Source organism: Pongo abelii, chromosome 4 (assembly GCF_028885655.2).
Source record: "Pongo abelii isolate AG06213 chromosome 4, NHGRI_mPonAbe1-v2.0_pri, whole genome shotgun sequence".
Taxonomy (NCBI): Eukaryota; Metazoa; Chordata; class Mammalia; order Primates; family Hominidae; genus Pongo; species Pongo abelii.
Genome location: NC_071989.2, coordinates 26,944,599 through 26,955,779, shown reverse-complemented (window position 1 = coordinate 26,955,779; position 11,181 = coordinate 26,944,599).

The following is an 11,181-nucleotide window of genomic DNA, read 5'->3' as shown; positions in this document are numbered from 1 at the left end:
GTTGATCTTTCTATTGATTTTATTGTCTCCATTTCATTTATTTGTGCTCTTAACTTTATTGTTCCCTTCCTGTTATTAATTTTGGTCTTACTTTGTTCTTGTTTTTCCAGTTCCTTGAGAAGTAACATTAGGTTGCTTGTTTAACATCATTTTCTTTTTTGACTTGGGTATTTATTGCTACAAACTTCTCTCTTAGTACTGCTTTTGCTATATCTCATACTTTATTTTATGTGGTGTTCAAGTTTTCAATTTTCTAAAAATTATTTAGTTTCCCTTTTAATTTATTTATTGGCCCATTCTTTTTTCAGGAACATGTTGTATAATTTCTGCATATTTATAAATTTTCTGATATTTCTCCCGTTATTGATTTCTAGTGTTAGAAATGTTGTCATCAGAAAAGATGCTTGATATAATTTCAATCTTCCTGAATATATTAAGAATTGTGCTTTTGCCTAATATACGATCTATCCTAGAGAATGTTCCACGTGCATTTAAGAAGACTGTGTATTCTGCAGCTATTAGATGGAATGCAGTTAACTATTGCAACAATTTTTAGGGTAAGATAAAATAAAAGCATGCCAGGACTTTTTTGGAGGGAAGAGTGGTGAAAATGAGGATAATAAAAAAGGATAAAGGCTACAATAGATTGGTGGTGAACTATAAATGCATTTTTTGGTCATTGATTTTCCGTAAATGAATTGGTATGAGTTTACCATGCATTTATTGGTTCTTGATAGAGCTGGATTTTTGTTACTGACTGTAATAACAAACTTTATTTCAGTTGATTTCTAGGCCAGTGCATTTAGTACTATTTTCCAATTCAATTAGACATTTATTAGTCTTCTTTGATAATGTCAATAATTTTCTTTAATAAGAATTTTATTGCAAAGAAATAAATATGATTATTTACCAAATATACTTACATGTCTATTTTATTCCAGTTGTTTCACAAGAATTATTGACTAATAATATGATCTAACGTAATCTATCAGAAAGATTTAGTACGCATTTGGGGTTGACATAGTTCCTCTCTCGTGAATGACTTCAAAGCCTCAATGGTTCCATTTCTTAATGTTCAATAATCTGGTTTCTATTTTAACTCATCTTATGGCATTGCCTGTGCTGTGTTCTTTAAGTCAAATACAATTTCTTACCTCAGGTGTCATTTACTTAACTTCACTTAGATATTTTATAATGCTTATCAGTCATCTTAGCTAATTCTTTCCACTTTACTTTTTAATATATTTTCAACTTCTGTGTTTTCATCTAACTGTATCTTTCTTTTGTTTCCTTTAGTCATATCTCTTCATTTTCCATTCTCTGACTGAGACATTTCTTTCTTGCAGCAAAGTGCTTTTATTTCTCTAAATAAAATGAGTCTTCATTTTAAATTTGCCCCACATGTCTAACAACGTAACTCATATTTACTTGGATACCGTGTAACTAATTCAGCCACAACATACATAACATTTATGATACACACCTTCATGTCTACCATCAGAATAGTTCCTTTTCTGCATTTTACCTCTTCTGAAAATCTACAGAGATATCTTAACCTTGTTTTCCTAAGAAAAAAATATACTTTTTTTTATCATTTTTGCATCTCAATATGAGATGTATTTTAACTTACAATATATAAAGCTGCTTTTACATATTTTTTCTGCTGATCTTTCTGACAAAAACAATCTGTATTGTACAGCAAGATCAAATGATTGTTTTACAAGGTCAACAAATTTATAAGTATTTTATTATCCACATATTTAGATCTTTACCTTCTCAAAAGACAAAGTACAATTATGTTTTGCTAAAATGGAAAAGAAACAGAACTGAAAGGATTACAAGACTTCATTCATTCACAGGAAAAATAGATTATGCAATAGAAAAAGTTGAGATAAGTTTAAAAAGAGAAACTCTAATGTTTGGTAGAGACGAAGATCAAGAAACTACAAGATAGTGGGGAGGAGAGAGAAAAAGTAGAATGCACACATACTTCAGGAGATGCAGGTAAAAGAAAGGAGATTAAGCCATATTTAGGCTTCTGCTTTTTAGTATTAGATATAAATAGAAGGGAGACAGCTATTCTTCTTTAATTTGGGGAAACTGATTTAAAAAGCCTAACAAATTCATTAAAATATTTTTTCACGTGAGAATTTGTTCTTGAAACTCTGAAGAGATTTACTTTGTTTGTTTGCTTCCCCTGAATCCATAATTCTGAGGAAAATTGTTCAGAAGCATAAGAAAATATAATTTTTATGTGAGAATCTAATTTTTAACATTTAACATGAAAATGTTACTCATTCAAAGGCATCCACTGATATCAAGTCAATAGCAAGATCAGGACACATTGATGCACAGCCAAAGGTTAAGTCAAGCATTTCTGAGACCAGGGCGGACCAAACATGAAAGAAATGTTCATGAACTAATCAGTGAGTCCCTCTTGTAGTTTTTGCCAAATTACAAGTGTGTGTCTGTGGCTCCCATCTTCTGTGAAAAGGGAGTCATTTTGCAAATAAAATATATTTTAATATGTTTATAGACACAGTATACATTGTACAAATGAGTGGTATTTTGAAAAGTAACAGGTTTTTAAAGAAATTTTGACCTGCCTTTGTCAATCAACAAGGAAATTTGAAGGTGAAGTTATTTGAATACTACCTGATGACATTGGCTGCCATTTTCCAATGCATTAATATTAACTATTGGCTGCAATCCATTGCAGGTACAATTAAATTTAATACTCCTTATGTTATAAGTAATTTTTAGATGTCTATAATAATGAATAAAAAGTTTAAAAATACTATAAATATTTTAATAATGACTATGGCTTTGAGATTCTACAGAATTTCCAGGAATTCTGATTTCTCATTTTCAAATTCCAAAGACTAATAATATTTGTCAGTAGTTAGAAAAAAATTTTAGTACATTATAATGTATATATTTTTAGATTATTGAGATTGACTCTGTCATTGTACATTGATTTCTGTAGATTAGAAGACTCCAACAAATTCTGAAATCAAGTTTAGAGAGTTACTACATAAAATGTAACAATATTCTACCCATTCTTCTTTCACTGTGCTTTAGAATTTTTCTCCTCTACATCTGCTGAAGATTTCATCATTTTCCTCTAGTCTCTAACTCCTCTGTTCAGCACTACTTGCCTTCTTTAGGCTATCCTCCAAAATTAGCTATTTTTTCTTTATTCCTCTCCTTTTAATTTTTTTAATGGTTAGGTTAGTCCCCTGGTGTTAAAAATATGCATATAATTCTTCTGCTTTATTTAAGAACTGTCTGCCTCTCTTCTGCTTTTCAAATCCGATGTAAAATATCTCTTATAGTCCACAAAAATTTGAAACAATTCAAAGGTGGAAACTGGTAACTGGAACTCTTTTGTATGGTGTTAACATCATACAGACAATATCACAATCCAATATTATTAACTTGTTATTGTTATATACAACTTTTATCGAACAATTTATGTTGAAAAAATACATTCCCAAAATCATGCCTGTTACTAACAAAATGCATCTATTCCTCATACAGCTGGGAACACAGTAACCCTCTCTCCAGATAGGTTGAAAAGCGATTGTTCCAATGTCAGGTGAGTTTTGTTTTGTTTTGTTTTGTTTTTTCTAACTGGAGGAAATTCCTCTTTTGATATCATATGTCTTAATACTGACATATATGATTATCTACTTTTAAAAATCATGTGATGGAGAAAAGGAAAGAAGAGAAAAAATAACTAGCATACACATACATTCACTTCAAAAGAAGTAAGAAATATTATTCCATTGCAGTTCTCATTTCTGAATTGGGCCACATAATTGTAGCTAATTGTAAATCTTTGTTTTGTAAACTCAAAACAATAAACTCAACCTGATCTAGCTTATGTTCTTTTCATACTTAGCCCACAATATTGGGATCCATCTTCACAAATAATCTATAGATTTTTGTTAGTATTAACAAAATAATGCAATTATATTTTTGTGCACCACGCCTGCTTGTGTGGCATAATTTGTCCCTAGCTCTCAAAGCTCTCTGTGACTTGAGTCTGGGGAAACCTAAGGAAGCAACAAGAGATGCAGGAGCATACTAGGACAGATAAGAGCCACCCAAGGATGTCCAGGCTCTAATGCCTGGAACCTGTGAGTATGTTACTTTGCCTGGCAAAAGTGACTTTGCAGATGTGACTAAATTAAAAATCTTCAGAAGGAAGGTTGTCTTCGTTTTTCTGGGTTGGCCTATTATAATCACAAAGCCCTTAATAAGAAGATGGTAGAAAGGCTAGTGTGAGAGGAGATGTGGTGATGGAAACAATCAGCAAGAGGTTGGAAAACCTCATAATTCTGGCTTTAAAAACAGAAGACAGGGCCAGGCCCAGTGGCTTATGCCTATAAACCCAACAATTTGGGAGGCCAAGGTGGGTGGATCACTTAAGGTCAGGAGTTTGAGAACAGCCTGGACAACATGGTGAAACCCCGTCTCTACTAAAAATACAAAACTTAGCTGGGCATGGTGACACATGCCTGTAATCCCAGCTACTCAGGAGGCTGAGGCAGGAGAATTGCATGAACCCAGTAGGTGGAGTTTGCAGTGAGCTGAGATTGCGCCACTGCACTCCAGCCTGGATGACAAAGCAAGACTTCATTTCAAATGAATAAATAAATAAATAAAAATAAAAAAGGAGGATAGGATCATGAGACAAGGAATGTGAGCAGCCTCTAGGAGGTGGAAAACGTAAGGAAATAAATTCTTTCCTAGAGCGCCCAGAAGACATGGAGACCTACTGAGATACATAGATTTTAGCCAAATAGGACCCATTTTGAACTCTGACTTCTAAAACTATAAGGTGATAAATTTGTATGGTTTTAAGTCACTAAGTTTGTTGTAGTTTGTTACTGAAGCCATAGGAAACTAATGAGGGGATAAATCCTGCAAAGGATCATCAGTGTTTTACAAAGCAATTATTTTACAGAAATTTATTATATTTTTTGCAGACAAAGAAAGATTAAGCTCATAGAGGGTAATCATCAAAGAGATGCTGTAACTGGTGAAATAAAATCAGAATAATTTATAAGCTTAAGTTCTTTGGTTTCATTTGAATTTACCTACATACCCATCCCATTTTTCAAGGCTTTACTCTTACAAAATTAATGCTCGATTTTAACATAAGAGACCTTGAGCATTTTGAAATTCCTTTTGTGCTATAGCTCAGATCCAAACAGGATTAGATTCTGGATTTTGTTTTCAGGAACCTCTAACATGCAAGTGCTGAGAGTTTCTCTTTATGTATTCATAGGAGAAAAATCTGGGGCTTTGTAGTTAAAGCCATGAACTCATTATTTTATACCCCAAGTCTTTTATTGAATTTTGACGCAATTATCTAACCCCATTGTATCTTTTATTTCCATCATTTTTTTTTTGAAATTTAGAAAAAAGGTCTCACTTTTTCACCCAAGCTGGATTGCAGTGGCATGATCACAGCTCACTGTAACCTCAAATTTCTGGGCTCAAAGGATCCTTCTGCCTCAGCCTCCCAAAGTGCCAGACTACAGGTGACAGCCATTATACCCAGCACCATATCCTTTTATATAACTTATCAACTTATCACCTGATAACTTGCCTTTTATGCACAAGTAATTATCAATGTCAAAAAGTAGTATTTTAAGTCATTGTTTTGACACTTTCTATGTTTTGCCATTCTGTGAACTTCTAGCACTCCCTTTACCCTCAGAAATACTGTCATAATGTCTTAAAATTGAATCATACAAGATAAGTCATTTCAGATAAATCATATCCAAATCAAATAAGCCATTCTTAAGGTACTGTTCCTCTAGACACATTTCTGGTTCTAAATTCCATATCAGTGCATTAATTAGAAAAGCAGAACTCATTATGGAGTACATATGAAAGGATTTACTATAGACATCATGAGGGATGATTACAAAGTTTAGGTAAGACTGTTGCATCTATATCTGGATCTATATCCTAAGGTCAGAAGGGCATTAATATGGTTAGGCTTTGTGTCCCAACCCAAATCTCATCAGAATTGTAATCCCCAGATGTTTAGGGAAAGACCTGGAAGGAAGTGATTGGATTATGGAGGTGGTTTCCTCCATGCTGTTCTTGTGATGGTGAGTGAGTTCTCACAAAATTTGATGATTTTACAAGGCAGTTTTCCCTGCTCTTTCTTGCCTATCTCTCCTGCTGTCTTGTGAAGAAGGTGCCTGCTTCCCCTTCTGCCATGATTGTAAGTCTTCTGAAGACTCCCCAGCCATGCTAAACTGAGAGCCAATTAAACCTCTTTCCTTTATAAATTACCCAGTCTAGGGTTGATATGGCTTTGCTCTGTCTCCTCATTCAAATCTTATCTTGTAGCTCCCATAATTCCAACATGTTGTGGGAGGGACCTGGTGGGAGATAATCGAATCATGGGGGTGGTTCCCCCATACTGTTCTTGTGGTAGTGAATGAGTCTCACAAAATCTGATGTTTTTTTTTTTTTAAAGGGAGTTTTCCTGCACAAGCTCTCTTTCCCTGCTGCCATCCATGTAAGGCATGACTTGCTACTCCTTGCTTTCTGCCAAGATTGTGAGGCCTCCCCAGCCTTGTGGAGGGGGAGTCCATTAAACCTCTTTTTTTTTGTAAATAGGCAAGTCTCAGGTATGTTTTATCAGCAGCATAAAAATGAACTAATACAGTAAATTGGTATCAGTAGAGTGGGGCACTCCTGAAAAGATACCTGAAAATGTGGAAGTAACTTTGGAACTGGATAACAGGCAGAGGTTGGAACACTTTGGAGGGCTCAGAAGAAGACAGAAAGATGAGGGAAAGTTTGGAATTCCCTAGAGGCTTGTTGAATGACTTTGACAAAAATGCTGATAATGATATGGACAATGAAATCCAGGCTGAGGTGGTCTCAGATGGAGATGTGGAACTTGTTGAGAACTGGAATAAAGGTGACTCTTGTTATGTTTTAGCAAAGAGATTGGTGGCATTTTGCCCCTGCCCTGGAGATTTGTGCAACTTTGAACTTGCGAGAGATGATTTAGGGTATCTGGCAGAAGAAATTTCTAACAGCAAAACATTCAAGAGGTGACTTGTTTGCTGTTAAAGGCATTCAGTTTTAAAAGGGAAACAGAGCATAAACAGCAAAAAAGTTTTGAAAATTTGCAGCCTGGCAATGTGATAGAAAATAGAATCCCATTTTCTGAGGGGAAATTTAAGCTAACTGCAGAAATTTGCATAAGTAACAAGGAGCCAAATGTTAATCACCAAGACAATGGGGAAAATGTCTCCAGGCCATGTCAGAGGTCTTCACAGCAGCCCCTTCCATCACAGGCCCAGAGGTTTAGGAGGAAAAAATGGTTTTATAGGTTGGGCCCTGGGTCCCTGTGCTGTGTGCAGCCTAGGGACTTGGTTCCCTCATTGAGTGGCTTCAGCTGTGATTAAAAGGGGCCCAGGTACAGCTTGGGCTGTTACTTCAGAGGGTGGAAGCCCCAAGCCTCGGCTGCTTCCACATGGTTTTGAGCTTGAGGGTGAACAGTAGTCAAGAATTGAGATTTGGGAACCTCCACCTAGATTTCAGAGGACGTATGGAAACACCTGGATGCCCAGGCAGTTTGCTGCAGGGGCGGCACCCTCTTGGAGAATCTCTGCTAGTGCAGTGTGCAAGGGATATGTGGGGTCAGAGGCCCCAAAGAGAGTCCCTACTGGTACACTGTCTAGTGCTTTGCAGGGTATAGCCCCTCTCCTGGCTGCTTTTATGGGCTGGTGATGAGTGGCTGTAGCTTTTCCAGGTACACAGTGAAAGCTGTGTGTTGATCTACCATTCTGGAGTCTGGAGGTTGGTGGCCCTCTTCTCAGAGCTCCCATGTGTTGTGGGAGAGACCCAGTGGGAGACAAATGAATCATGGGGGTGTTTTCCCTCATACTATTCTCATGGTAGTGAGTAAGTCTCAAGTGATCTGATGGTTTTAAAAAGTGGAGTTTCCCTGCACAAGCTCTCTTGCCCTGCTTCCATCCATATAAGACATGGCTTGCTCCTCCTTGCCTACTGCCATGATTGTGAGGCCTTGCCAGCCACGTAGAATGGTAAGTCCATTAAACCTCTTTCTTTTGTATAGTGTCTAGTCTTGGGTATGTCTTTATCAGCAGCATAAAAATGGACTAATACAAGGGTATTTCTTTATAACAGTGTGAAAACAAACTAAAATAGGCTATCAGGAAGAAAAGATGAACATGAAGTAGAGGAAGCACAGAAAAACCTGAACCAGTGAGGATGTACTGTAACCCACAAGGAAAGCCTGTCTCAGTCTCTCATTGTCTGGATTCCTTTCAACTTCAGTGATCAAGGTGTTTGTTCTAAATGACAGGCTAATGCCTTTCCCCATAAAGCAAAACACATACTTGGACCAGGATTTGAAAAATCTTAAGGAAGAAATCCACCACAAACTAAAGCTTTGGTCCTGGTTGCTGCCTCAATCCAGCAGCAGATAGCAGTTAGGGGATAATTAGCTGGTAAGCAATGACTCCAGTGCCCTCCCCTGACTTTATTAGTATAAAAGTCTGGGTCTGCTGTTTCACCTCCACCTTTAGTATCTTGAATAAAATCACTGTGGTCTACAATAATTTGAGTTGACTCAAATACAAATTCACAATAGTATCCAAAATATTTCAAGCCAGTATGGCCACTGCTATTTACTATTCACAGTAGTTAGATGCCACAGATTTGAAATAGTGTCTTCAAGACCACCTATTTTATGGAGAAGTAAGCCTTTAGTTGTAGGAAGTTTGAGGGCCTGGGGTAAACTGGGTGTTGGAGAAGGGCACTTGTAGAAGGGTTGGGCAGTGGCTATTAAGAAAGTCACCTGTAAGTTTTTCAAATGTTAACAACAGTATGATTATACTATTGGCATGCTGTCAACTGTGACAATTCAGCAAACATACTTTGAATGCAGGATGAATGAACATTTTAATGATTCTGTTGTTCAGCAGAATAAGTGAATTTGCTCTCCGTTGCATCCTTGAAATAATTCATAATCCTTATTCCTTTTAAACTCACAGTTTAATGTACCATGTTAAGTATCGCTTTTCACAGTTTTAAAATTAATTTGCATTTTATTGTAGTCAATATACATTTAGACTCTCAAGATCACAAATTCAATGGTAATTTCACTATTTGAATGTATTAATTAGTTTACTTAATTGGTATTTCAAATGCAGATATAGATTGCCACTATCAGAGAGATGATGTGAAGAATCTCAAAATATATAAATCCTTAATGCATTTTATGCTAATTTTTATTTGTCTAGTTACATTGTAAAAGGTTAAAAAATTCAGTATTCTTTTGCTATATGTTAGAAATTTTATTCATATTTACAAATTTAATTTTATATTTTTAGGGTTAAGCATAGTAATTTGACCATTTTACATAAGAATAATGTTTATACATTTTATAATCTCACAATTATATTTTATTATTATGAAGAAGAAAAAACTCAATATATTTTGTTTTTCAAATAAGTGTCTCAATTCATTCTTGTAATTTACTATTTTTAATAGTAGCCTAAATATTGTTATTTTTTTCTAAATTTGAGTTTGATATTTACACTGTATAACATTGAAAGATACAAAACTTTCTCAGGAGGTAAGTAAAGACTATTTGACCCTTAAATCTCATTTTCTTTCCAGAACTCTAGGGAACCTAGCTCATTATTTCTTCAATTCTAATACTAATAATATTTTTCTGAGTGTGTAACATATTTGTTAATACATACATATATTTCCATTTTATAATGTATTTTGACTTTAGCCAACCTGATTTTAATATATGCAGTAGTACTAAGTTACAAAAAATAAACTTGCAATCAATTGTGTGATTTATAGTGATGTTCTTCAGATCTTTCTAATAGGTTATGCTTTAAATAATTGACTGATTTCTAAGATGAAGTTGATTTCATCATAAAAGGTATGTTCAGGCTATTAAAAAAGTATGTGCATTGGGATAGAAATAGTCATGAGAACTCATCTGGGAAGCCCATGAACTGTGTCACTTAAAGTGAGAAAAACTGTGGTTGATGTGTTTGATGATTGCCATAATGTATTTCATCTTTCCACATTCAATGATAGTGTTATTATTTATGTACCAGGGAATAATTACCTATATATCCCAGAAACATTTTATGAATTTTATATACTTACATATTTACTCATTTTTAGTATCGGCCCTTTGTACTCTCATGAAAGTAATTTATTAATTCATTTATTCACCATTGGCTGGTTGGTGGTGACTAATCTCTCAGGCAAGATACCTTCTATATAGGATTGTTCTTCCTGGAGGAGTAAGCCATTATGCAATTATAAATCATCACCATACACTTTTTACAACAGTTGGAGGATAGATGAACCAGCCTCATGAGGAGATCTGGGCATGGTCACTACAGCATTCACTGTATCAACCCTTGACCTTGCTCAGATTTATTTACTATTTATCTTGTTAACTATATTCAGAAAGAGATTCAGCAGAGTTATTTTCAGTCACAACTTGCAGAAAAAAAAAATAAACTTACGAGACGTGAATTGATGAGATTAAGTAATCTTCTCAACAGCAGTTGAACTTGAGTTCAAAATGATATTCATCATGCACTTTCTCTGTCATGCATTCATGACTCCCTACCCTTCCACCAAGCCAATATTTCTTTAACTGAAGAGGTTTACCTGGAGGGATAACACAGCATCTCATTCTAATGGTTTCTATGTCTATTTCCCCTCTAAAATTGTGTATGTGCATCAAGAGATACACACGTGAATGACTCAAATGCCAAATATATTTGTACTTGTACCTATTAAATAATTACCACACATCTTTATGATGATCAGGTTCCATTACTCTTGCTAATATGGAAATTTGTTTCTGCGCTTTCTGTTACAAGGATGTGAGAAATCATCCAGACAACGCTGCAGCCAAGCATTTATGGAGAAATGGATCCATCTGAGACCTGGGCTTTTTGGACAAAACAGTCTATATTTGTTGGAATAGAGAAACAAAAAATTTCTAAATGTGTCATTGACAGTAATGGAGAATAGAGCCATGCTTACTTCTATTTATTTGTTCCAAGAATCATGTATGTAATTTCTCAGTGTTGGAACACACACACAGTGGAACTTGTGTACTAATGTTTA